The sequence below is a fragment of the Mastacembelus armatus genome, chromosome 9 (genome assembly GCF_900324485.2).
Source record: "Mastacembelus armatus chromosome 9, fMasArm1.2, whole genome shotgun sequence".
Classification (NCBI taxonomy): Eukaryota; Metazoa; Chordata; class Actinopteri; order Synbranchiformes; family Mastacembelidae; genus Mastacembelus; species Mastacembelus armatus.
Genome location: NC_046641.1, coordinates 1,595,001 through 1,620,013, shown reverse-complemented (window position 1 = coordinate 1,620,013; position 25,013 = coordinate 1,595,001).

Genomic DNA, 25,013 nt, shown 5'->3' with positions numbered 1-25,013 from the left:
ACTATAAAACACTGATATCAGTTGCCTGTCTAACTTTGGATCTATTTTACGATATAATTCTATATTGAGTTTAGAAAGTGGCAGATGAAAACAGGTGTGGAATAGTTCTAAGACTGTCTAAACTGTGGTGAAGTCCTGGCAGGGTAAAACACTTGAGGTAATTAGTGCTGCTTAGGAATAAAGTGGTTTCATCATACAATGCCAGGGAGCTCAGAATGACAGCCCTGTGCAGCTGAAGTGCCCACTGATGGTTGCACTTCAGCTACAAGACGAGGCTCTGATGAGGGACAGCTAGCACTGACATTTTCTCTCACATTCACCACTCGACAGAATGTGCTGTACCTGAAGCACTGGAGGTTTGATCTCTGCAACAACATTGTCAAAACACCCTGAAGCTGAACTCTGAATTCCTGCCTGCATATCTATATAACTGTATTAAAACATATTTTTACAGTTACATTTACAAATAACACAGCATTATATAAGGTTATAGCTTTGTTTGATGTACAGTATTATTTCTCAACCTTGTTTCAAACAGCAAAAGCTGGTTTTTTTAGAGCTTCGATAAACAGAAATGTTATTGACTAACTGGTTAATATAGTTGAAAACCCAGAAGTAACATTTCATGATTATGTTGATAACAAATGTAGTCCAAGTAGAATTATTCTCTTTTAACAACTGCAAAATTAATAGCTCATGTCACCTTCTAAATTACAGTTAAAACGGTGCAGAAACAGGCTGTGTTTGTATGTACCTGCATTACATACTGACACTATGACTGTTGGGAAGTTTCATATTGACACTGTTGGTGATCGCACTAATCCCCTCTATCAGAGGGCAGCTCACTGATGGGTGTATGTTTATTACTCCTGTCCCCTTGCTCTGTTAGAGTTAATGTTGGGTGACACTCAGACACCCTGGCTGATGTGTTTTGGCACTGCGAAGATCCCAGCTGTGCATTTACATATGCAATGACCCAGATTTGCATCCCTCCTCACACTCCATCAACATTGATTAGCGCAACCCAGTTAAAGGAATCCTTGTCCAGTGGGTCCCTATGACCACTGCAATCTCTGCATGTGAGTGTGGCTCCTCAACTTGATCACTCCATTGTGCTGACAGTGACACCAAAGTATGTGAAATTTGGATGAGCATTAATTAAAGCACAAATGTCAGAGTATCAAACTATCTCCAAACCTTGACAAATTAAACCTAAAACTATCTAATTGGCTGTTTATCAACAGAGAAGGTATTTTTTTGTAATTTGTGAGAACTGACCCTTTAAGATTCCTTTGAAATGTTCACAAACAGCTAGTGAAATAGTTTTTACATAGTTTTTTAGTCATTCATTCCTTCATTTATCCAGCATCTATACCCACTTATTCCTAACCAGGGTCCCAGGGATCTGCTGGAGCCTATCCCAGCTCTCTTTGGGTGAAAGGCAGGGGTCCACCCTGGACAGGTCCCCAGTCCATCACAGGGCCACATAGAGACAAACAACCTCACACACTCACACTCACTCCTATGGGCAATTTAGAGTCACCAATCAACCTGACATACATGTTTTTGGACTGTGGGAGGAAACAGGTGTACCTTCAGCAACTTCAAATGTGGGTAAAACATGTTAGCAGTGACATATTCAAAATCATCAGTAAATAAGCACCATTTAGTCATTCTATTGAATCATTATGTCAATTCAGTGTGAATCAAAGGCCAAGTTTATGTGTACAGCTAAATCTCAGTGGAACAGTCTGTATGAAGCATGAATTAATTTAAAAGCAACTTAGATGGGCCTGCTAAATAATTGTCAAAACAGCACAATACTTCAGAGTGCATCTGCAAAATGGGTGTGCACATGAATTAAGATTTATGTTTCTAAATGTTATACTGTAAATGTGTTTATTGGTTTATTGCAATAGCAATAGTGTAACTTCCTTACTTACTGTAATTGCAAACAAATATTTATTTTAAGCTGACATGCCTTATTACTAAAATTTTTCTTTTCTCACAATAGAAATTAAAAAAGAAACAAAATTTTATGTATCTTAAGCGGAAACAGTAATAAGCTATTGGTCTAATAATGTGCAATTGAACTACAGAAATCACTTTTTCACTTTTTTACTTGCATTTTTAGTTGCGCCAATTGGTCACTGATTCCTTGGTGTTTACCAGTCATACAAGAGGTGGTACCCACACAGCTACAAGATTTGGATTTGGCTACATCCACAGCTGTGAGTGAGAATGTTGCTGGTGCAGAGCAAAGAATACATGCACAGGGGCAAAGATGCATCTAAATTACTACTTGTCATTAGCAGCATATGCTCCCATTCATTAACTAATTGTACTTTATTATGATGTAATTACAACGTCAGTGTGATGACAAAAACTAAGCAGTGGTAATTCAGCCAGAGCCATCCCTGCACTCCATGCAGTAATTACCCTCTTGGCTTTGATGAATAAGGAGATGATTAACCTTAATTCCCAAACAGCATTGGGGCATTAGCTGTGAATGGATTACAGGAAAGTGGTTGTGACTAAGCAACTTAATATGTTAAATTGGTTGAACAGCTGAAGTGGCTCCAGTGATGCTTTATTAGCTCAAGGCCTTTTCTCCAGCTGCTACTGATTCCAAGTCTGAGCCTCTTCAATCAGGCTCTGGCTGTGAGTCGAGATGCTGACTGTCCCTGTGCAGCACAAAACTAATCATCCACTTCATCCAGGTAAAGATTCAGCCACCTCCTCACACAGGGGAGCCCAATTATGTAATCTAGATAAATTCATCCTGAGCACATCGTGTAATGACTGGAAGCTAAGTGACCAAATATCCAACTCGTCACTAAAAATACATTCAAAATGAACACTAAATAGATGCTACTGGGTCCTATCCCCCTACATTCTTCACCATGTTCACTTTTAATAGGCAAGGGATTTCACCCTCCATTCTCTAAATGTACTGGCTGCCCAGAAGAAGGGGTTGCTTTTTGGCTGCCTAAGCAAAATGTAGATTGCATGAACAAAAAGTCTTCTTCCATGGCAGTAAATATGATGACAATGCAAGCTTGTCTTTTGCCGACAAAGTTGTGATCACTGTTTTTTTGATGAAGCAGTGAAAACAAGCCACTATGCGAGTATCACCAGCTGTGTGGTTAAGGACACAGACACTCCAGCCGCCTGCATCTCACCTCTCCTCTGCACCACTCCCAGCACTGGAAGGACAATGGGGCTGAAGCGAAGATTGAAAAAGAATGACAAACTGTGTGTGAGCTACAGTGAAAATTAGTGTTCTAATAGGCAAAAACAATGCTCACAATAATTGTGTGCGCAGGAACTGTGCACTATATTGTATGTGTGTACATCATTTTGCCTAAAGATGTGAGGGGCTAATTTTGCTTACCACAACCATTTTTGCTTATCAACAGAAAATAAGGAAAATATGGATCTTAGCTCATTATGGTGTTGTTTATGTTTACGCAAGTAACCCATTAAACCTGGGAGAAAGCCTTCTTTAACTGTGAGCACGTTAGTAATGTGGTCTCAGTCATTGGAAGAGGCTACTCATTACTCTTTAATGTGCTGAATAAACATTTCACAGGCTCACTGTTCCCCACTATTGTTCATATTGTTGTGAATGCAGCATTTTCTTATTGTTAGACCACATCAACAGATATGCTGTGCCATGCACAAGCTACAAAACCTGAGGGTGAAGGAGGAGTGGAGGTTAACATGCTTAATACATACCATATGCCAACTTAAACACTTGCTTAGAGAATGCTGAGTGACATGATGGTAATGTTACCAGTGCTTCATTTTATTGATATAGCATAGTTTTTTATGTTTAAAGGAATAGTTCAGGATTAGGAGAAATTGAGAAATCAAACCAGTGCCTTTACTGGTTTGATTTCTTTCTGAGAGTGATTTCAAATAGCATGTTTGTGTGTTGAGAGCTGGGTTCACGAAGTGTTTAGCCAAGCTTGGCATAAAGCCTGGAAACTGTGAGGATTATAAGATTGTAATTAAAGACATTGAGGACCGCAGCATTAGCCAGACATTCACAGTTCACTCTCACTGCATATATAGGCTTAACTATCTTTATGTGAACCTGGTGCTTCTCATCCTGCTCAAACACATCCGAAAAGCAGGGAATTCCCCTGTGCTGTAGTTTGGTTTGAGACACGGCTTAGCATAGAGGTGAGCCTAACTATATTTAGTTGGTACCATTCCACCTCCTGAACAAGCTTTGGTTCCTTTTCTGCTAAAGAGGTGACACATCCCTTGCATCAGGGCTCAGCACACCTAGATCACCACATTTTTTAAGGCCTGGTTCACAATGCATGTATCACAATGACTGTATCCTTGAGAGTGGTGATTTTCACAGCCATAGGTCTATGATTTGCCATTCCATTATTTATAAAAATCCTGCCCGTATGCGCTCATGAGAACATATTTTACTAAAGTAGAAAATAAATGTAATTTCTAAGAGACAAGAAACATATATATTAATTAGTGAAGTATTCAGATGTTCAATTCAATTCAATTTCATTTATTTGTGTAGCACCAAATCACAATACAGTCTTCTCAAGGCACTTTATGAGCAGCACTTGGTGACAGTGGAGAGGAAAAACTCCCTTTAACGGAAGAAAAAAACCTCCAGCAGAACCGGGCTCAGTTTGGGCGGCCATCTGCCTCGACCAGTTGGGGTGAGTGGATAGAGCAGAGAGAAAAGAACAGCAACAATAAACAACAAATAGACACTGCAGGTTGGTGGGGCCAGTAACTGCACATCAGCGATATACAGCTCCAGGACCAGGGACACCTGCAGAAGGTACAGAGAGAACAGAGAGAGAGAGAGGGAGAGAGCACAAACTAGGGGAGAGAGAGAGAGAGAGAGCACAAAGTTAGTGACATTCAATGGTAGAATATACATGTTAGGTAGTATATTTGTGAGGCAAGTAGTTTGCTTCCAATTTTAATGCTAAAATAGACAAATTACATTCCAATTCCACCTCCTTACCTAACACAAAGACATGAAATAGATTTATTAATATCATATATCTTATATCAACCTTGTATGTCCCCAAATCTTAAACTATTACTTTAAAACCAAAGATTTCTTTTAAGCAACAATTTCAGGCTTCAGAACCACATACTGTTTAGAGTCTAAAGGAAAGCTGTATTCTCTTCAGGTTACTGGGGGCATTTTAAGAACCCTGGTGCAATTCAGATCAGGGGACCAGGCATCAAATATGCATAGATGGCATGGAGCGGTGAGAAGTAAGGGACATTGAGTCATTGGTATTCTAGTGACTGGTGCAGTCAAAGGTGGAGGGCTGGTGGGGTGGGGGACTCAGTATCAGCCCAGCAGACCCAGGGCAGCTTATTGGGATAGAGAAGAAGCCCAGTCACCGGGCTTAGGCAGGCTCAGTGCAGGGCTCAACTCATCACACGTCTGTCAGACAGCCACCTGCCGCAGTGAGAATAGTCATATACATGCATGCACACACACACACTCACACTGACATACGCATACACCTACATCCATATGCTGGCTCTTTAATCCATTTTTAGATCCAGCAGCACTTCTCAGGCAAGGGTTTCATAATACTTTTAACCTTATAGTTGTCTCTCTATAGTGTCCATCCATAATGTTCCATTTCTAAAATTTAAAGGATGTTTGATTGACACAAAATTTTTGTGAAACGTAGTAAGATGTGTTCAAAGGCTTAAAAAGGCTTTGTGTGGTGTCAGCCCAATATGAATGAATGTAAGTATTTTTACCAGCATTTTTGATGTTTCATTCAAATCAAGTTCACACTGATGCATATTGTCTCCAGGAAAAATATGTTCACACCTCAACCCTAACAAAAGCTTTTGCCTTCTCCCATCTACACGCCCTTTATATGTTACCAAACTGCTAGCCATATACATTAAACCATTAGAAGTGGTAAACATTTATTTGTGTACACTGTGACTACACATTTCAAGGTAACTGGAAGAACAGTTTAGTAGTCCATGAATGTAATTTATTGGAGACAGAGCTGTGCTTTGGGGTGGCATAGTGATGCAGTGGTTAGCACTGTGGCTTCAAAGCAAGAAGTTTCCAGGTTTAAACCCGTTTTGACCTGTGGTCCTTCCATGTGGATTCTGCATGTTCTCCATGTGCTTGTGTGGGTTTTCTCTGGGTACTCCAGCTTCCTCTCACAATCCAAAGACATGCAGTTTGGCGTTAGGTTGACTGGTGACTCTAAATTACCTGTAGGTATAAGTGACACAATGTGTGAGTTTGTCTTTCTCTGTGTTTCAACCTTGTGATAAACTGGCATTCTAGCCAGGGTGTACCTACCTCTCTCCCAATGTCAGCTGGGATTGGCTCTAGCCCCCCTGTAACCCTGGATATATAAGGATAAACAGTAGATAATTTATGGATGGCGGGGTGTACTTTGGGTAACAGTCTCACACATTTGAGAAAGTGAGTTACTTTAACCTGCATTTCTTCATTTTAAGATAGAGTAAAATGTTTAAACATGATGATATTGTCCATGGAAAAGAAATATTGCCACAGTCTTCCGTCTCACTTGTCTCCGAAAAACCAGATGCACTTCTATTTTAATCATTACAGCGGCCTACGACAGCTGTTTAATGCATGGCTTGACTTCAGCACATGTTTTATGTCCTTAGCTGATATATGAAGCATATTCTTGTACTTCAAGTCTATTTTCCTCCAGTAAATATTGTGAATTGGGCTCTGACTTCTCCCAAAATACAAGTGACCTACTGTTGCAACTTGTATAGACATGATCGAAAATGAGAAACTTTCATAAAACTTTCACAAACCTTCATGTAAGTATGCTACTATCATGTTAGTTATGCAGATTCTCGGTGTCTATATTTCATATGTTTTTGTTTCAAATCATTTATGATACAAGTAGTGTGATCTTGTGATGCAAAATGTCTCAACTGGGTTCAATGACTTGTTTTTAAATTTTGTAGCCTACTCCAGCACACAACTATTTTTGAAAGTCAACACAAAGTACTAGGAAATATGCCAGACTTATATTTACTATTAAAATAAAAACAAAAACAGCTTAGCTTCATAAGTCCAGCTGTTTTGATTTGTGTGATATGATAAAGACTAAAAATTTTCTTTCCTCTGGGAAATTTAGTGTAAAGGTGTTTTAAAGATGCAAAGTAATACAATGCTTATAGAAAATAAGCATTAACATAGAATACATTACTTTTATTTATATTACTATTGAATACACATACAGTGTAATATGGTGAATTTCAGTAACTAAGGTGAGAGTAGTTTTTCATCTAATTGCATGTTACAAAATTGCACATTGGTAGATCTAAATAGCAATGTCTAAAACCATATTGAATTTCATAACTCAAAGTAAATGTAGTGTGACATAATATGAATCATGAAAAGAGTTTTAATGTGGGACAATACAGTGCTCCTTCAAGGATATGCTGCTGCTCTTTTCTGCTGCTGTGTGTTTTCATATTAAAACCTACTTAGTGATGGTTTAATGATGTCTCCACCAACTTGGTTGCACATCCATGTTGCTGGCATGTGCACACTACAGCAGACCACTGTCAGCACTGAGTTCTGACTGTGAGAGTCGCTGCCACAGCCAAATGCACACAGCTTGCTCGTGTCACATTCAATTATGGCTCCTCCACTTTCCATGAGACAGTAATTGAGCCGGGGGCAGTCCCTCTATTTAAAACCACAGGAGTTCTGCAGTTCACATTGTGTCCCCTGAAAGCTGCATCTCTGCTGATTTTCACCAGCAGAAGCCTCCCTGTGGGAGCTGGTTGGGGGCATTGGAGAGATGGGGTAAGCGGATGTTGGGTCAGGGCGCTCCAGGCACTGCTGGGGCAGTCTGACAACACCATACCAACACACACCACCCAACAGCCTGCTACCCACCATACTCACAAGTTTAATCAGTCTTTTCCTCAGCGACCAATCCACAGTCAAACTTGCAGTCAAATAAAGGTGAACCATAAAAAGTCTCTGCCCTACTTTGGCTGAAGTTTACATTGGTTTTATAAGGTAAGATAAGATAAGAAACCTTTATTTGTCCCAGAATGGGGAAATTGCATTGTTGCAACAGTAAAGTACAAGTACACAGCAGTGCCAGAAGTAGCAAAGATGTAAGATAAATAAGAATTTAAAAATATTTAAAAAAATATTAAGTGGAATAGAACTATAAAGCTACAAAAACTATAAGTGTGTACAATACGTGCCTATGGGTATGTACAGTATATGGACACAGATGGATAAATAAATAAATACCAGGTAAAGTGACTACAGTATATTGCACTGATGGGATTTACATTATACTACAGTATTGCACATGTTCACAGCAGATGGATGACAAATGTACAGTGTTAGTCATGTTCATTGTGGAGTCTGAAAGCAGCAGGAAGGAAAGACCTGCAGAATCTCTCCTTTACACAGCGAGGGTGGATCAGTCTGTTAATGAAGTTGCTCTCCAGGGCAGACAGGGCATCCTGCAGAGGGTGAGACTTACGGTCCAGCATAGATGTTAGTTTAGCTCAGACCCTTCTGTCCCCCACCTCCCTCACTGGGTCCAAAGGACAGCCCAGGATAGAGCTGGACTCCCTGATGAACCTTGTCCAGCTTCTTCCTCTCGCTGTCCGTGAGTTTGTTGATCTTACCTGGATATCTCTAGACACAAAACTATGTTATGTTATACTGGTCCTTGGTTTATTTAATCCAAAAAATTATATATATTTTATGGAATTTAAATGCAGACAGCCACAAAAGAGCCAGTCAGAATCAGGATTGTTAGGATGGCTCATTTTCACCTTAGAATAAAAAGTATAAATGCCATTATAATGCAGTATGATACAATACAATCTAAGATAATCATGTGCCATTAATTATGTTCCATGGGCTAAGGCATGTAGTGCAAGAAAACAAAATAATCAGTTATATACTGTAGGCTGTTAAGCAGATATGTCATCATTAAAAATAATAATAGTGATTTGTCACTATTTGGTGAGGTTTAGGCACAAAAACAACTTGGTTAGGTTTAGGGAAATGGTCATGGTTATAATAATAAATGCTTGGTTAAGGTTACAAACCAATGACAGTTAAAAGGGCGTCCCCTGTCAAAGCCTCATCTTGTCAACCATTCCATCCAGCCCAGTGTCTTTCCTGTGTTGACTTTGTTGGTGCATATTCAGTGTAACCTGCCTTTCACCTCAATGCCCATCATACTGTAAATACTATAGCTGCTAGAAGTTGTCTAACAGTAAAACCTAAGCTGCAAGCTTATATTGTATAAACCTTCATTTTTTAGGGAAGGACTGTTTGAATAGAACAAGCACAAACCTTGCTTTCTAAGTAAAGAATAAATAAATAAAGATTCCAACTTGTCCCACTGCGCTGAACTTTCTCATTGCAACCCTTTGCTAACCAAGATGTATGTAATCAGCAGAACCACAGCAGAAAAATGCCACAAATCTCAATGTTGGGCCCCACATAGCATAAGACAGGGAGGTTTGTTTGAAATAGCAAGGACCTCATCACCCAATTCCCTATAATGACTCCCTCTCTTCTGCTCTGACACGTAGAAAGATGAAAAGCAAAGATCCAGATCACATTAACACAAGCTGACTTATTCATATTTAGGCTGATTTCAGTCCATAATGTCTCAGCTCAGATGTTCACTGGGCTTATTAATACATGAAAGAAAAGGCCTAAGTCTATAAATCTGATATGAAAATTTAAACATTTCTGCATATCTTGTCTTTCATCTGTTTTAAAGGAACTACCCTTCGTTGGTGGATTAAAACATGGCTGCCACTGTGTGTGAGTTAAACGACCAGCACTGTTTAAGGACCACCCTCCATGTTAATGAAACTCATAGCTACACAGTACATGCTGCCCTTTATAGTGCAAATCCACAGACGCTCCAATAATTGAGATGATTTGTTTGACATTCTTCCTATGTAGGAGAAAGAATTTGGAGACATGATCAGTATACTTCCCCTGAGCAGTACCAGGACAACCAATATGTAATCCTTATAGTTCCTGCAGCACTAAAGAGAAAGAAACTTTATCTGCAATGATTACAGACTTCAGGATAATTGTAAATCTGTATACTCTATGTACCATGGCAAAGAGGCTAAAGATGTTTGTTTTCTATGTCCACCAAAAATTTGGCTAGCTCCTAAAGAATAATGAAGAGAAAAATGAACATGAAATAGGTCATCAGCCCATGCTTATCTCTTTTTCCTCATCAAAATCCACCTCTCTGATATAGAAAGATGATAAATGTGGCAGGTAGTAGCCTCTGAATTTCACTTGACAATGGTGATCTCTCTATCTCCTTTCAAATGAGGACCAAGATCTCTTCTTATTTTGTGAATAATTTCACAATACATACATCTTTCTTTCATCTTTCAGTTTATTTGTATAGCACCAAATAAACAATACAAATCATCTCAAGGCACTTTACAAAAACAAAAAAACCCAACAAATCCCTTATGAGCAGCATTTGGCGAGAGTGGAGAGGAAAAACTCCCTTTAACCAAAGAAAAAACCTCCAGCAGAACCAAGATCAGTCTGGGCGGCCCTCTGCCTCGACCGGTTGGGGTGAGTGGATAGAGCAGAGAGAAAAGAACAGCAACAATAAACAACAAATAGACACTGCAAGTTGGTGGGGCCAGTAACTGCACATCAGCGATAAACAGCTCCAGGACCAGGGACACCTGCAGAAGGTACAGAGAGAGAGAGAGAGAGAGAGGGAGAGAAGGTTTTAAGTCTAGCCTTAAAAGTACAGAGAGTGGCTGCCTCCTGAACCCAGAGCTGGTTCCACAGGAGAGGAGCTTGATAGCTAAAGGCTCTGCCTCCCATTCTGTTTTTGGAAACTCTGGGATCCACAAGTAGACCTGCACTCTGACAGCGAAGTGCTCTATTGGGATAATAGATGGCCTTATTCCCACCATTATTACCTCTATTATTACCGCTGAGGCTGCCCCCTCCACATATTCAGCGGCCTCCTCTACCCCTGGGGCTGCTCCCTCCCTCTCCAATGTGGCATATGCTCCCTCTACCTTCATCTCTGCAGCTACTCCCTCAAACTCCACCACTGAGGCTGCTCCTTCCACCTTTACCTCTGCAGCTCCTTGCTACACCCCCTCCTCTATGACTGCTACCTCCATCTCCACCTCCACGGCTGCTCCCTCTACCTCCACCATCCCTCCATTACAATCTGAACAGCTCCTCCTGTCGCTTGGAGCTGAGCTCAGGAGACTTAGGCCAGGGAAGGCAGCAGGATGGAGCGTGTCCAAGGCTTCTGAAGGACTGTGCAGGACAACTAGCTATCCCACTTCAGAGACTCTTTAATATGAGCCTTCGGTTGGAAAAAGTCCCATTGCTGTGGAAGACTTCTTGTATAATATCGGTGCCCAAAACAGGGCAGTGTTATGATGCTGGGTTGGGTGCAGGACGAAAGGAGGTAAGGAACCAAATGCAGGACACTCAAAGTCTTTATTCATTCCTGGATCTCCCAGGGCTCAGGCACAAATACAAATTCTGTCCAGGAACAAAACGTTGCTTTGGCAAGGACAGACACACGACTCACCACATGCATCAGGTAAGGACTAATATTAATGCTCCGACAAGAAACAAAGGAAAAGAAGAGGTATATATAAATGGAAAACAAAACTAATGAAACACAGGTGAAACTAATCTATACTGACGAGAACATAAAGCTACCTACCACAACATAGGCGCTCAACAGGAAATGAACCAAAATAAGAGTCCATACTGGAAATACAAACCTAAGACCACAACAGGCAGCCGGTGGAGCTGCATGACTAGAGACCGGTGGCTTTGATATCCCACATCATGAAGACCTTGGAGTGGCTCCTTGTCCGTCGCATGAGGTTGAAGGTTAAGGAGGATCTTGATCCCCATCAGTTTGCTTATCAGAAACACATGGGAGTGGAAGATGCGGTGCTGTACATGCTGAACTGGGCATATGCCTATCTGGATGTGCCTAGTTCGTATGTGAGGATTATGTTCTTCGACTTCTCCAGTACATTCAGCACTATGACATTATGGATTATGGACTATTTGACATCCAGACCACAGTATGTCAGGCTGGGGAGATGTGTTTCTGGGACACTGGAATGCTGGGGCTCCACAGGGGACTGTTCTTGCTCCTTTTCTGTTCACGGTCTACACATTAGACTTTAGAGAGTGTCAGAGTCAGAGTCCTGCCACATACAAAAATATTCTGATGATTCGGCTGTAGTGGCATGTCTGCATGGTGGACAGGAGGGGGAGTACAAGGACCTAGTGGAGGCCTTCACTGACTGGAGCAAAAAAAAACAAACTCTCTTCTCCTGAACACCACCAAGGCTAAGGAGCTGGTGGTGAATTTTAGGAGATCAAAAGCATCATGCCAGTCAGTCTGCATTGATGGACAGGAAATAGAGACTGTGTACCTGGGGGTGGTACTGGACGAAAAACTGGAGTGGTCTGCCAATGTGGATGCAGTGTACATGAAAGTGCAGAGCCACCTCTTCTTCTTGAGACGGCTTGGTTCGTACAGTGTCTGCAGTGACATGCTGTGCATGTTCTTCCACACTGTCATGGCAAGTACACTGTCTGTCGGGGGAATGGCATTATGGACAGGAACTGTAGGCGCCTGGACAATCTGGTGAAAAAGGCCAGTTCTTTGCTAGGCAGGAGGCTGGACCCTCTCAGAACTGTGGTGGAGCAGCAGATATGGAGGAAGCTGCTTGCTATAATGGACAATAATAAACACCCCCTCTACGATATACTTACTAAACAGGAGTAGCAGCTGCAGTGGGAGGCTCATCTCACTGCGCTGCATATCTAAGAGGTTGAGGAGATCCTTTGTCCCCACAGCCATTAGAGTTTTTAATAGTAATTGTTGATATGTTATAAGTTATTGACTGGTTACCTTTATCTGTTTATTGTATTATGTAGTGAAATTTCTATGTTAAAGTAAATATAAGAGTTGCTGGACAATCTAAATTTCCCCCATGGGTGAAGAGTAAACTATCTCTCAATCTATAACATTTTTGCATGCAGGTTTTGACAGTTTGGGGGCTAACTCATGGCCATTTATGTCAGTGAACAAATTTGGCTGATGGCTCTTGGTGTTATACTGTAATTTGGCTGTAGCCTACATCATATTAACCTAATCAAAAGTAGACTACTTTATTACTATGGCTGCATCTCGAAACCTGCATAATTGGCAGGTAAGTGTAGCAAACAAAAGCAGGACTATTATTAAAGAATCTTCTTAATATATTTTTACAATCTCAGACTGATAGACCAAGAAACCATCTGGGTGAGATTTACCCTAAGGAATTTATTGTTTCTAGAACTGATAACCCAGAGACCAAGAGATCTAAAACCAGTGATCCAGTGTGATTGGCATTACACAGTAAGAGGTGAGATTGGCATGTCAATGAGGTACTGTTTTTACAGACTCCTTTGATCATGAACAGACCATCTGACTTTGTCTAAAGGATGGGCTTTGTGAGCATGACAGAGAACAGGCAGTTCATGTCTATTTGGTACAAACACAACTTATTAAATACTGCTACAAGTATTGTTCAAGATATCAGAGCTTGTTGCCCATCACTTTACTTGAGGTCCTAGCAGATTGTTGTGTGTTAATTCAAAGGAGCCTAGTCACCTATTGAAGGAGATGTTCTGGTGTCATGCATTCGTGCCTTATATTCTGATTACTGTTGGATGTTTTCAGAATTTGCTTCTGGGAAAAATAGGAAATATTTGTTTTAGAAAATGTTTCTAAAAATAATTATCAATAAATAATAATAATAATAAATAAACAACTTAATTTAACTTCAGCATGAACACTGTTGAGTCTGGACCAATTAGATTGCACCATTCTAGTCAGATAGACCAGATCCAATCGTATCACAGCCAGTGCTTCATCAGGCCAATGAGATTGCTCTGGTCAGGATTACTAACCGATTAGATTAATGCCTTGCCAAGGGGCTGCGGATACAATACTCTAAACAAAGAAAGTCACTCGCTCTCACATGTTGTACACAGGCTTTTTCTACATAGACGCCACAGTGACTCACATATGCCCAAACAAGAAGTTTCTATGTTTTCACAAAGGAGGGAGAGAATCAAATTAGAAGAATCTGCAATTTCCGCTCTCCTTCATTTTTGTGTTTTGTCCTATAATTAACTATTTTTTGTCTAAAACTGATACTTATAGCTGAACAAAACACTATTTTAACCCCACACAGGAGTCCATTTACTGCAGGTTTTTCTGCGACATCCATAGACATCAGCAAAAACGGCAAGCCAAGCTTACTACACAGCCTGAGACAGAGAGAGAACTCACCGTGACGAAGACAGCAGCATGTTGTGTCCAGATTACTCACAGACTGAGGACATAACATGATTTGTGGGTTTGTCCTTGTTCATATCGTCATTTCAGGCAAATTTGGCAGGTATTTGGTTTTCTCTACTCTCTTCTCTGTTTGGCAATATGTTTTTCGTGGTGGCAATATGGAATTTAAGTTAAAAATTTAAAAGCAGAGTTAAAAGAAAAAACTGTTTGAAAGGCATTAGTTTGGTGAGCCATGGAGTGGAGATGGCTGAGCTTGCTGGTATGCCTGTCCCAGCACAGGACCTCCCTGCCAAGTCTAGAATGATAGCAGAGGAATTGATATTGACTCTGCAAATAAAGGAGATGGAAACAGGAATTGGAGGTGGAAGCCATGCACGAGTAAGAGCTCTGAAGATAGAGCGGGGAGCTACTGTAGCTGCCAGCTTCACTTCACCCCAGTCTTTTGCTTCTGGTCCACATTACAGTTTTGATGTGAGTAAACACACTGCACTTGTACCACTTTTCAGAGAAACAGAAGTAGATTTATACTTCAGTGCATTCCAACAAATAGCTGTTGCTTGAAAATGGCCTAAGACATTTATGGGGAAAGCCACTGAAGACAGTTTAGATTGTGATTAAGTGAAAGCCACTGCTCTCCATACTTATGAATTTCTGCATGAGGCATAGAGACAAAAATAAAAATAGACTTCTTGAGAAAATTGTGGTTTACCTCAATGAGCTGCTGCTGCTGTGGTGGCAGATGAATTTGCGAGTGTTATTCTTTTCCCTGATTTGCCATGAACTAAGCTCAGCTGAGAAAATAATCAAGTCTCCCAAAAGCTCCTGCCGTACACCTGCTGCTGCCACTGAGACCCGTGAGTACTTTTATTGTCATGATCAGGGTCGCCTCACTGCTGCTTGTCCTACCTTAAAGAGAAAGAAACAAAACAAACATTCTAAAAATACCAAATATCCATCTCCCATAGCTCTAATACAAACCAGGCCACACTCTCTCTGTGGAGCTGTTGTCTCCCCTTTGTTGCTTTGGAGTGTGACGATACACAGGTTCCCATCACAATTTTAAGAGACCCTGAGGGAAAAGAGTTTCTTATTTGTGGTGATGTGTGTGTCAGTCAGTTGTATTGCAGGGTCAAGTGTTTTAGCATGGGGAGTGGGAATGAGTGTTGCAAGTGTGCCTTTGCGTTAGGTAAAATTAGTCTCAAAATTTTTCTTCTTTTCCTTTCGGCTGCTCCCTTCAGGGGTCGCCACAGTGTCTTGTGCACCTTTCCTTTCATTCTTGCTGACACTCTTTTGTCACACATCACACCTGACACTTTCCTCCACCTGTTCCAACCTGCTTGCACACGTCTCTTCACTTCTTTTCCACACTCTCCGTTGCTCTGGACTGTTGACCCTAGGTACTTAAAATCCTCCACCTTCTTCACCTCTACTCCCTGTAACCTCAACGTTCTACTTGAGTGCCTCTCATTTACACACATGTAATCTGTTTTACTGCGGCTAACCTTCATTCCTCTCCTTTCCAGAGCAAACCTCCACCTCTCTAGATTTTCCTCCACCTGCTCCCTGCTCTCACTACAGATGACAATGTCATCTGCAAACATCATGGTCCACGGAGATTCCTGTCTAACCTCATCTGTCAGCCTGTCCATCACCACAGCAAACAAGAAGGGGCCCAAAGCCGATCCTTGGTGTAGTCCCGCCTCCACCTTGAACTCCTCTGTCATCCCTACAGCACACCTCACCACTGTCTTACAGCTCTCATACATGTCCTGCACCACTCGAACATACTTCTCTGCCACTCCAGACTTCCTCATACAAAACCACAGCTCCTCTCTCAGCACCCTGTCATATGCTTTTTCCAAATCTACAAAGACACAATGCAGCTTCTTCTGGCCTTCTCTGTACTTCTCCATCAGCATTCTCAAAGCAAATATTGCATCTGTGGTGCTCTTTCTTGGCATGAAACCATACTGCTGCTCACAAATGCTCACTTCTGACCTCAGCCTAGCCTCCACTACTCTTTCCCATAACTTCATTGTGTGACTCATCAGCTTTATTCCTCTGTAGTTTCCACAACTCTGCACGTCTCCTTTGTTCTTAAAGATGGGCACCAGTACACTTCTCCTCCATTCCTCAAGCACCCTCTCACACTCATTAAGTAGCCTAGTCAAAAACTCTACTGCCACCTCTCCTAAACACTTCCATATCTCCACAGGTATGTCGTCAAGACCGACTGCCTTTCCACTCTTCATCCTCTTCAAGGCCTTCCTCACTTCATCCTTACTGATCTTTGCTACTTCCTGCTCCACAACAGTCACCTCTTCTACTCTGTGCTCTCTAACATTTTCCTCATTCATCAACTCTTTAAAGTATTCCTTCCATCTTTCCATCACACTTGTGGCACCTGTCAACACATTTCCATCCCTGTCCTTAATCACCCTAACCTGCTGCACATCCTTCCCATCTCTGTCTCTGTCAGGATCCTTGTTCTGAGTTCCTGTTTTGTGCTTTTATTTTGTAGGTTCCTTTAGGGTTTTGTTTTGTCTTTTTCCACTTTACTTTGACCCAATTAGTTGATTGTTTTCACCTGTGCCTCGTTTGTGTTCTTTCCTTTTTATTCCTTTGTTTAGTCTCAGTTCCCTGCTAGATCATCTGCTCAACATGCTTTTGTTACGATCCCTGCCAGACATCTTTTGATTACCAACTGCCCAGAATTGCCTTTCCTTTTCCTTTTTGAGATTTTGATCATGGACTGGTTTTTGTTCTCCCCAAGTTTAAGTTAAGTTATCTACCTCTGTTTTGTATGTGTTTTACCATGTCTTGTCTTCCTGCTTAGCTCACTGGTGTTCATGTTTAGTCCCTCTTGTTCATGCTTTGTCTCCCTCGTGTTTAGGTTTGCCTTGTTCATGTCTTAGTTTTGTCGTGTGTCTCTTGCTTGGTCCCTTTAGTCTGTGTGCTGGTTTGTGTGAGTCTGGTGTGTCCCCGTGGTGTGTGTGACTCCAGACCTTCGACCCTTGTCTCTATGTGTAAGTCTGGTGTGTCCCCGTGGTGTGTGTGACCCCAGACCTTCGACCCTTGTCTCTTTGTGTGAGTCTGGTGTGTCCCCGAGGTGTGTGTGACCCCCAGGCCTTTGACCGTGTTTGTTCCCCCTCGGTGTGTGTGACCTTGACCCTCTTGTCTCGTCTCCTTAGTTTGTGTTGTTTCATCCCTCTCGCTGTTGTACCTATGTCTCTTGGGTTCTATGTTCATGTTTGGGCTTCCTTTGAGTTTTGTGTTTCCTTCCAAATAAACTTCGTTTTTGAACTTGAAGTACCAGAGTGGGCACTCATTGGTCCGATTCCTAAACCCCCCAGCACCAACCCTGACAGTCTCTCTGCCTGGCCAACCTGTACAAATCCACCTCTCCCTCCTTAGTGTCCAACCTGTCATACAAATCCTCATATGCCCTTTGTTTGGCCTTTGCCACCTCTACCTTCACCTTATGCTGCATCTCCCTGTACTCCCGTCTGTTCTCTTCTGTCCTCTGTGTCCCACTTCTTCTTAGCTAAACTTTTCCTCTTAACACACTCCTGAACTTCCTCATTCCACCTTCAAGTCTCCTTATCTGCTTTCCTCTTTCCAGATGACACACCAAGTACCCTCCTACCTGTCTCCCTGATCACTTTAGCTGTAGCTGTCCAGTCATCTGGAAGAACCTCCTGAGCTCCCAGAGCCAGTTTCAGCTCCTCCCTGAAAGCCACACAACACTCTTCCTTTTTCAACTTCCACCACGTGGTCCTCTGCTCTGCCCTTGTCATCTTCCTCACCACCAGAGTCATCCTACACACCACCATCCTATGCTGTCTGGCTACACTCTCCCCAGCCACTACTTTGCAGTCACTGATCTCTTTCAGGTTGTAACATCTGCACAAGATGTAATGCTCCTGTCTCCACTCTTATATGTCACCCTCCTCCCTTTTCTGGAAAAACGTGTTCACTACAGCCATTTCCATCCTTTTTGCAAAGTCTACCACCATCTGTCCTTCTGCATTCCTGTCCTGCATACCAAACTTACCCATCACTTCCTTGTCACCTGTTTCCCTCACCAACCTGTCCGTTGAAGTCTGCCCCAATCAACACTTTCACCACTAGAGATACCCTGAATCACCTCATCCATCTCCCTCCAGAATTTCTCCTTTTCTTCTAACTCACATCCTGCCTGTGGGGCATAACCACTGACAACATTCAACATCACACCTTCAACTTCCAGCTTCAGACTCATCCCCCGATCTGACACTGTCTTCACCTCCAGAACATTCCTAGCAAAATCCTCCTTCAGGATAACTCCTACTCCATTCCTCTTTCCATCCACACCATGATAAAACAGCTTGAACCCTGCTCCTAATCTACCTTGCTTCCTTTCCACCTGGTCTCCTGAACACACAAGATATCCACCTTTCTTCTCTCCATCATATCAGCCAGCTCTCTAGTTTTCCCTGACAAAGTCCCTACACTCAAAGTCCCTACTCTAAGTCCTACACTCCTGCCCTTCCTCTTCTTTCTTTGCCTACGAACACACCGTCCTCCTCTCCTTCTTCGACCAACAGTAGTCCATTTTCCACTGGCACCCTGTCAGTCAACAGCACCAGTGGCGGTCGTTGTTAACCCGGGCCGCGACTGATCTGGTATCTGGTCATATATGTGATTTGCATGTTTGATTTGGCGATTAACTATCACCCTTAAACACTCAAAAAAGCATTAGCTACTTTTCCCAGGACACGTACTTTAAACTGTGGCCAGTCAGAATTTGGAACAACTTGATCCTTCCTGATGTTAACTCGTCCTGGTGGCCAGTAACAAGCATCTTCCTCTGGTCCTGTAAATCACTTGCAGGGTATAACACCTACACCTCCACTGTCCAAAAAGTCCACAACTGCAAATGGCAGCATGCTGAAAAAATGGAAAACAAACAGGCTAGTGCAGTTGTGGCAATACCACATATCCTTATATGGAAAGAGTGTCATTTTACTCCTTAATTCTTCAACCAATATAGTATGCAAGTCTTTGGCTGAGTTTGAAATAAAGTAAATTTCCAGACATGCAGAGTCAATTGGGTAGCTGAAAGAAGAGCCATAGTTCTCAAAGATATTACACAGTACCTTTACAGAATCACAAGAAGAAAGCCATTAGTCACTGGTCCAGACAGATGGGCTGTTTAAGGGGAGAGGAAATTGATGTTTTCTTCTGTTTTGTGAAACTTTGCTTCTCATGGATGCGCCTGACAATTTGCTGCATAGGATTTTGGGGTCTCCGTACAATTTTATTAAGTTTGCCTAAAAATGTCTCAAAGGGGAAGCAGGAAATGTTATCCAGAGAGCCGAAGTTCCGCGCATCTTGGGCAATGTGTATCAAAGAATGTGCGTTATGTCCAACAAATTCAAGACCATAAATCAAATCAAAGATATGCTTTGTCATATTTTCTCGTGTTGGATTTTGGTGGCGAATCATCATTTACATTGGCCATCATTGTATTAATTTTGGAAACATAGCATGTTTTTCTCTTTGCCCCAGTGAGATACTTGTCCATGGTCCAAACATACATGTTGTCTAGTCAGTGAGAAACAGAGACTGGTGCGAAATCAGTGGATTTGTTGTACATCCCTAAAATGAGTTCAGGGCACTCCGACCCAAAACAATAATTCTGCCTGATACATGTTCTGACATGAAAGGGGGGAAAAACACCCAGGAGAGATGTTGTGCCCCCCTCTGGCAAGCCTCTGTGCCCCCTTATCATTTGCATGCTGATCACATAAAGCTATAATCTTTCAAAGACCCAGAGCTTCATCATTTGAATGATCTGTTGGAATGTCTTTCTGCCATAAGAGAATGGTTAGGAAATAACTTCCTCCAACTAAATGCAGCTAAAACAGAAACTCTGATCATTGCACCAGAAAATTCCTCAGATCAGGCAGCACCTTGAACTCCTCTGTTCAGTCGAGCCTCAGGAACCTTGGTGTTGTCTTTGACCAGTCTATGTCTTTGGACCAACACTCAGGGCAGCTGGTCAGAAAGTGTTTTTATCATTTGAGGAATATAAATTAAATTAATCTAAATTGAGAAAGATGTTGACTAAGCCACTCTGGCGGGTGGCCTCTCCAGCAGGCGAGGGTCCGAGACCGCTCTGGCGGGCGGCCTCTCCAGCGGGCGAGGGTCCGAAATCGTCCGGGCGGAGACTGCGGTTTGGGCAGCTGTAGCTGCTGCTGCGGCTCAGGAAGCTCAGGTAGCTGAAGCGAATCTGGAAGCTGAAGCTGAGGCAGATCTGGAAGCTGAGGCGGACACATACAGAACATTGGTTCACAAGACTTTTGAGAAAAGCATCTTGTAGCCTAGAGTGTTTGCTTCAAAATTATGTGAAAGTCATCTCGTTCAGTCATTCACAGAAAACAACAGACTGATTAGACTTTTCTAAGATACTTTTTGTTTAGAAAAAACATATGCAGAAAGGTGTGTCTGATCATGAATAATCATGTGATTCACCTGAGAAGACAATGACCTGCATAATGAGCTGCATCATGAACGTTTCAGTTAGGAATGTGGCTGAAAGGGAATTATAGTGCAATGCAATGCAGATTCAAACGTCTGTCATCTGAGTCACGTTATTCCTCTGACGAGAAAGTAAACTCTGGAACCATATGAAGCACTTCTTTATCCGCGTAGCGTGTCATCATCCAAACACGCAAAAAAAGTGAGTAAATTCTATGATGAAGCTTGACATTTTATGCCATTTCTCGGGGGCGTGCACATAATTACCTGGCTCACCTCAGATCATTTCCATATGAACAATGCGCACAGTGTGAGGCGGGATCACATTAGCTATAATGAGGTGAGACATGAGAAACTGTGCCGCTTCTTTGAGCTTTGTAAAGCACTTTGTGATTTTTATCTGTGAAAGGTACTACATAAATAAAGCTTACTTACTTGCCAACTTACAGGGAAGATTTGCACCATATTTTTTGCAAAATATGTTACAAAAAAATAAGTGTACTGTTGTAATGTGATTCAGTCTTCATAATTTTCTTTAGTGTCCAAAGCTTTCCTTTAAATAATTTAATAAGACCATTAGACGAGTTTTAGTATTCAACTATAATTTAAGACTGCAGTAATCAAACCTTTACTCAAAAAGCCTAGTCTTGATCCAGGTGTCTTGGCTAATTATAGACCAATATCCAACCTGCCATTTATTTCTAAAATCCTAGAAAAAGCTGTTGCTAAGCAGCTATCAGACCACTTACACAGGAATGAACTATTTGAAGATTTCCAATCAGGATTTAGAGCACATCATAGTACAGAAACAGCACTGTTGAAAGTTACCAACGATCTTCTCTTAGCCTCAGATAATGGACTTGTTTCGATACTTGTCCTCCTAGACCTTAGTGCAGCATTCGACACCATTGACCACAACATCTTATTACAGAGACTGGAGCATGTGATTGGTATCAGAGGAACAGCGTTAAAGTGGTTCCAATCCTATTTATCGGACAGATTCCAGTTTGTTCATGTCCATGATGAACCTTCCACACGAACAAAAGTTAGTTATGGAGTTCCACAAGGTTCTGTGCTAGGACCGATTCTGTTCACCCTGTACATGCTTCCTTTAGGATATATCATTAGGAAGCACTCTATTAATTACCACTGCTATGCGGATGACACTCAGTTATATCAATCTATTAAACCTGTTAACACAAACCAGTTAACCAGACTTCAAGCCTGTCTAACTGACATAAAGGCTTGGATGACCAGTAACTTTTTACTTTTAAACTCGGAGAAAACAGAAGTCATTATATTTGGGCCTAAAAATCTCAGAAATAACTTTTCTAAAATTATAGCTACTCTAGATGGCATAGCCCTGGCCTCCAGCACTACTGTAAAAAACCTTGGAGTTATTTTTGACCAGGACATGTCCTTTAACTCACACATAAAACAAATTTCTAGAACTGCATTCTTTCACCTGCGCAACATTTCCAAAATTAGGAACATCCTGTCTCAAAATGATGCAGAAAAACTAGTCCATGCGTTTGTTTCCTCAAGGCTAGATTACTGTAACTCATTACTATCTGGATGTCCTAATATCTTAATAAAAAGCCTCCAATTAATCCAGAATGCCGCAGCCAGAGTCCTGACAGGAACTAGCAAGAGAGATCATATTTCTCCTATATTGGCTTCTCTTCATTGGCTCCCTGTAAAATATAGAATAGAATTTAAAATCCTTCTTCTCACATACAAATCCCTTCATAATCAAGCTCCTTCATACCTTAAAGACCTCATAGTACCATATTATCCCAATAGACCACTTCGCTCTCAGAGTGCAGGCCTACTTGTGGTTCCCAGAGTTCTCAAAAGCAGAATGGGAGGCAGAGCCTTTAGCTATCAAGCTCCTCTCCTGTGGAACCAGCTCTCAGCCTGGGTTCAGGAGGCAGACACTCTCTGTACTTTTAAGGCTAGACTTAAAACCTTCCTCTTTGACAAAGCATATAGTTAGGGCTGGCTTCAGGCAACCCTGAACCATCCCTTAGTTAGTTATGCTGCTATAGGCCTAGACTGCCCAAGGACCATTGGTGCACTGAGCTCCCCTACCCTACCCGCCCCCCCCTCCCCCTTCTCTCCGACCTCATGTATATTCCACCATTGAATGTTACTAACCTTGTGCTCTCTCTCTCCCCTAGTTTGTGCTCTCTCCCTCCCTCTCTCTCTCTCTCTCTCTCTGTACCTTCTGCAGGTGTCCCTGGTCCTGGAGCTGTTTATCGCTGATGTGCAGTTACTGGCCCCACCAACTTGCAGTGTCTATTTGTTGTTTATTGTTGCTGTTCTTTTCTCTCTGCTCTATCCACTCACCCCAACCGGTCGAGGCAGATGGCCGCCCAAACTGAGCCCGGTTCTGCTGGAGGTTTTTTTCTTCCGTTAAAGGGAGTTTTTTCCTCTCCACTGTCGCCAAGTGCTTGCTCATAAGGGAATTGTTGGGTTTTTAGTTTTAGTTTTTGTAAAGTGCCTTGAGATGATTTGTATTGTGATTTGGCGCTATACAAATAAAATTGAATTGAATTGAATTGAACTATTGTGTCTGCAGTAATTTAGGGAGTCAGAAGTAGAAATATCAAAACATGTTTTCTGTATTCTTACAGTGCAAATGGAGTTAGGGGTGGTGCAAAATGAAGTCATTCTCTACTGAAAGCATTATTTGATGTATTTGTTTGCATATTGGTCTATCAAGATATGTTACCCCTCAAATATCAACTAAAGTTGTAATAATGGAGTATCAAAACATGCTTCCTGTATTTTTACAGTGCAGAAGGAGTAAGTGGTATATATGAAGTGATTCTCAACGGGGAGCATTATTTGATAGGGCATATTGGTCTGTCGAGACACGCTACCTCTGAAATATTAAATAATGATGTTATAATCGAGTATCAAAATATGTCCCCAACACCGATACAGTACAGTTACCCCTTTTTTTGGATGCCATAACACTGTGAGAGTTATACCTTTAAGGTATATACAAAACTGGAAATGGTAACCCGTAAGGTAGCAGTTTTCAATAGGGTACTGTCTGTTAAGATTAGGTCTGTCAAGGTGCCACCATGTTGTGTCCCTCAGTTAATGTTCCGTCACTCCGCCATCTATCACTTTCTATTTTTACACCTGCTGTGGTAAATTGTCACTTTCTCTGCAACTCTTTGTCATTTATACCACAGTGCAGCATGTTACAATGAAATGTCTGTAAGTGATGCTTAGCTTACACTCACACATACAGCACCCTGTGCATGCACAAACCATAGTCTGTAATAGACTAATGAAGGGGTAGGCCTATTTAGAAATGCAAGCAAAGAAAAAGCTCTGTGGTCAGGGTTTGCTGTAAACTGTGATATATATAATATATATAATAATTGTGTGTACGTTTGTAGATACAATGTAGAAACGTTTTGTAAAGAATGTATTTAATTATTATTATTATATACTACTTTTTCCTACAACAGTAACACCCAAAGACTATATAATAAGTTTGCCGTATGCAATACCTCAATTGCACTCTGAGGTTAAGATGGGAATTACTTTTCACAGTGAGACTATGCACATAATAAATATTTAGGTAAATACAATTTAAACTCATCATTTGTACCACAGCACAGCATGTTACTATAAAATGTCTGTACTGTAGGTGATGCTCAGCTTACATTCACACGTACAGCACCCTGTGCATGCACAAACCATAGTCAACCAATAGACTACGGAATGGGTAGGCCTACTTACAAACAGAAGTAAAGATAAAGCTGAACACACACACCTGATTGTGTGTGTGTGTTCTTATCTGTAGCTATTGATTCAGTCATTCAATAGTACCTCTGCCTGGAGACTGCCACAAAAAAAGTGGAAATGGTCATTTTCTGTGGAGTGTAAAGATTTCTGTAAATGTGTATATGTGTACTGCTGCCAGTGTTAAACCCTGAGAATGTTAATTTAACAATAAAAAGTATTTATATGTTTCCACTGTCCACATATAAACACTTCTTATTTAACAACAATTTTACTGTGTGTCAGTCTACACGACTGTTTTTCTACTGTTGTCTGTGT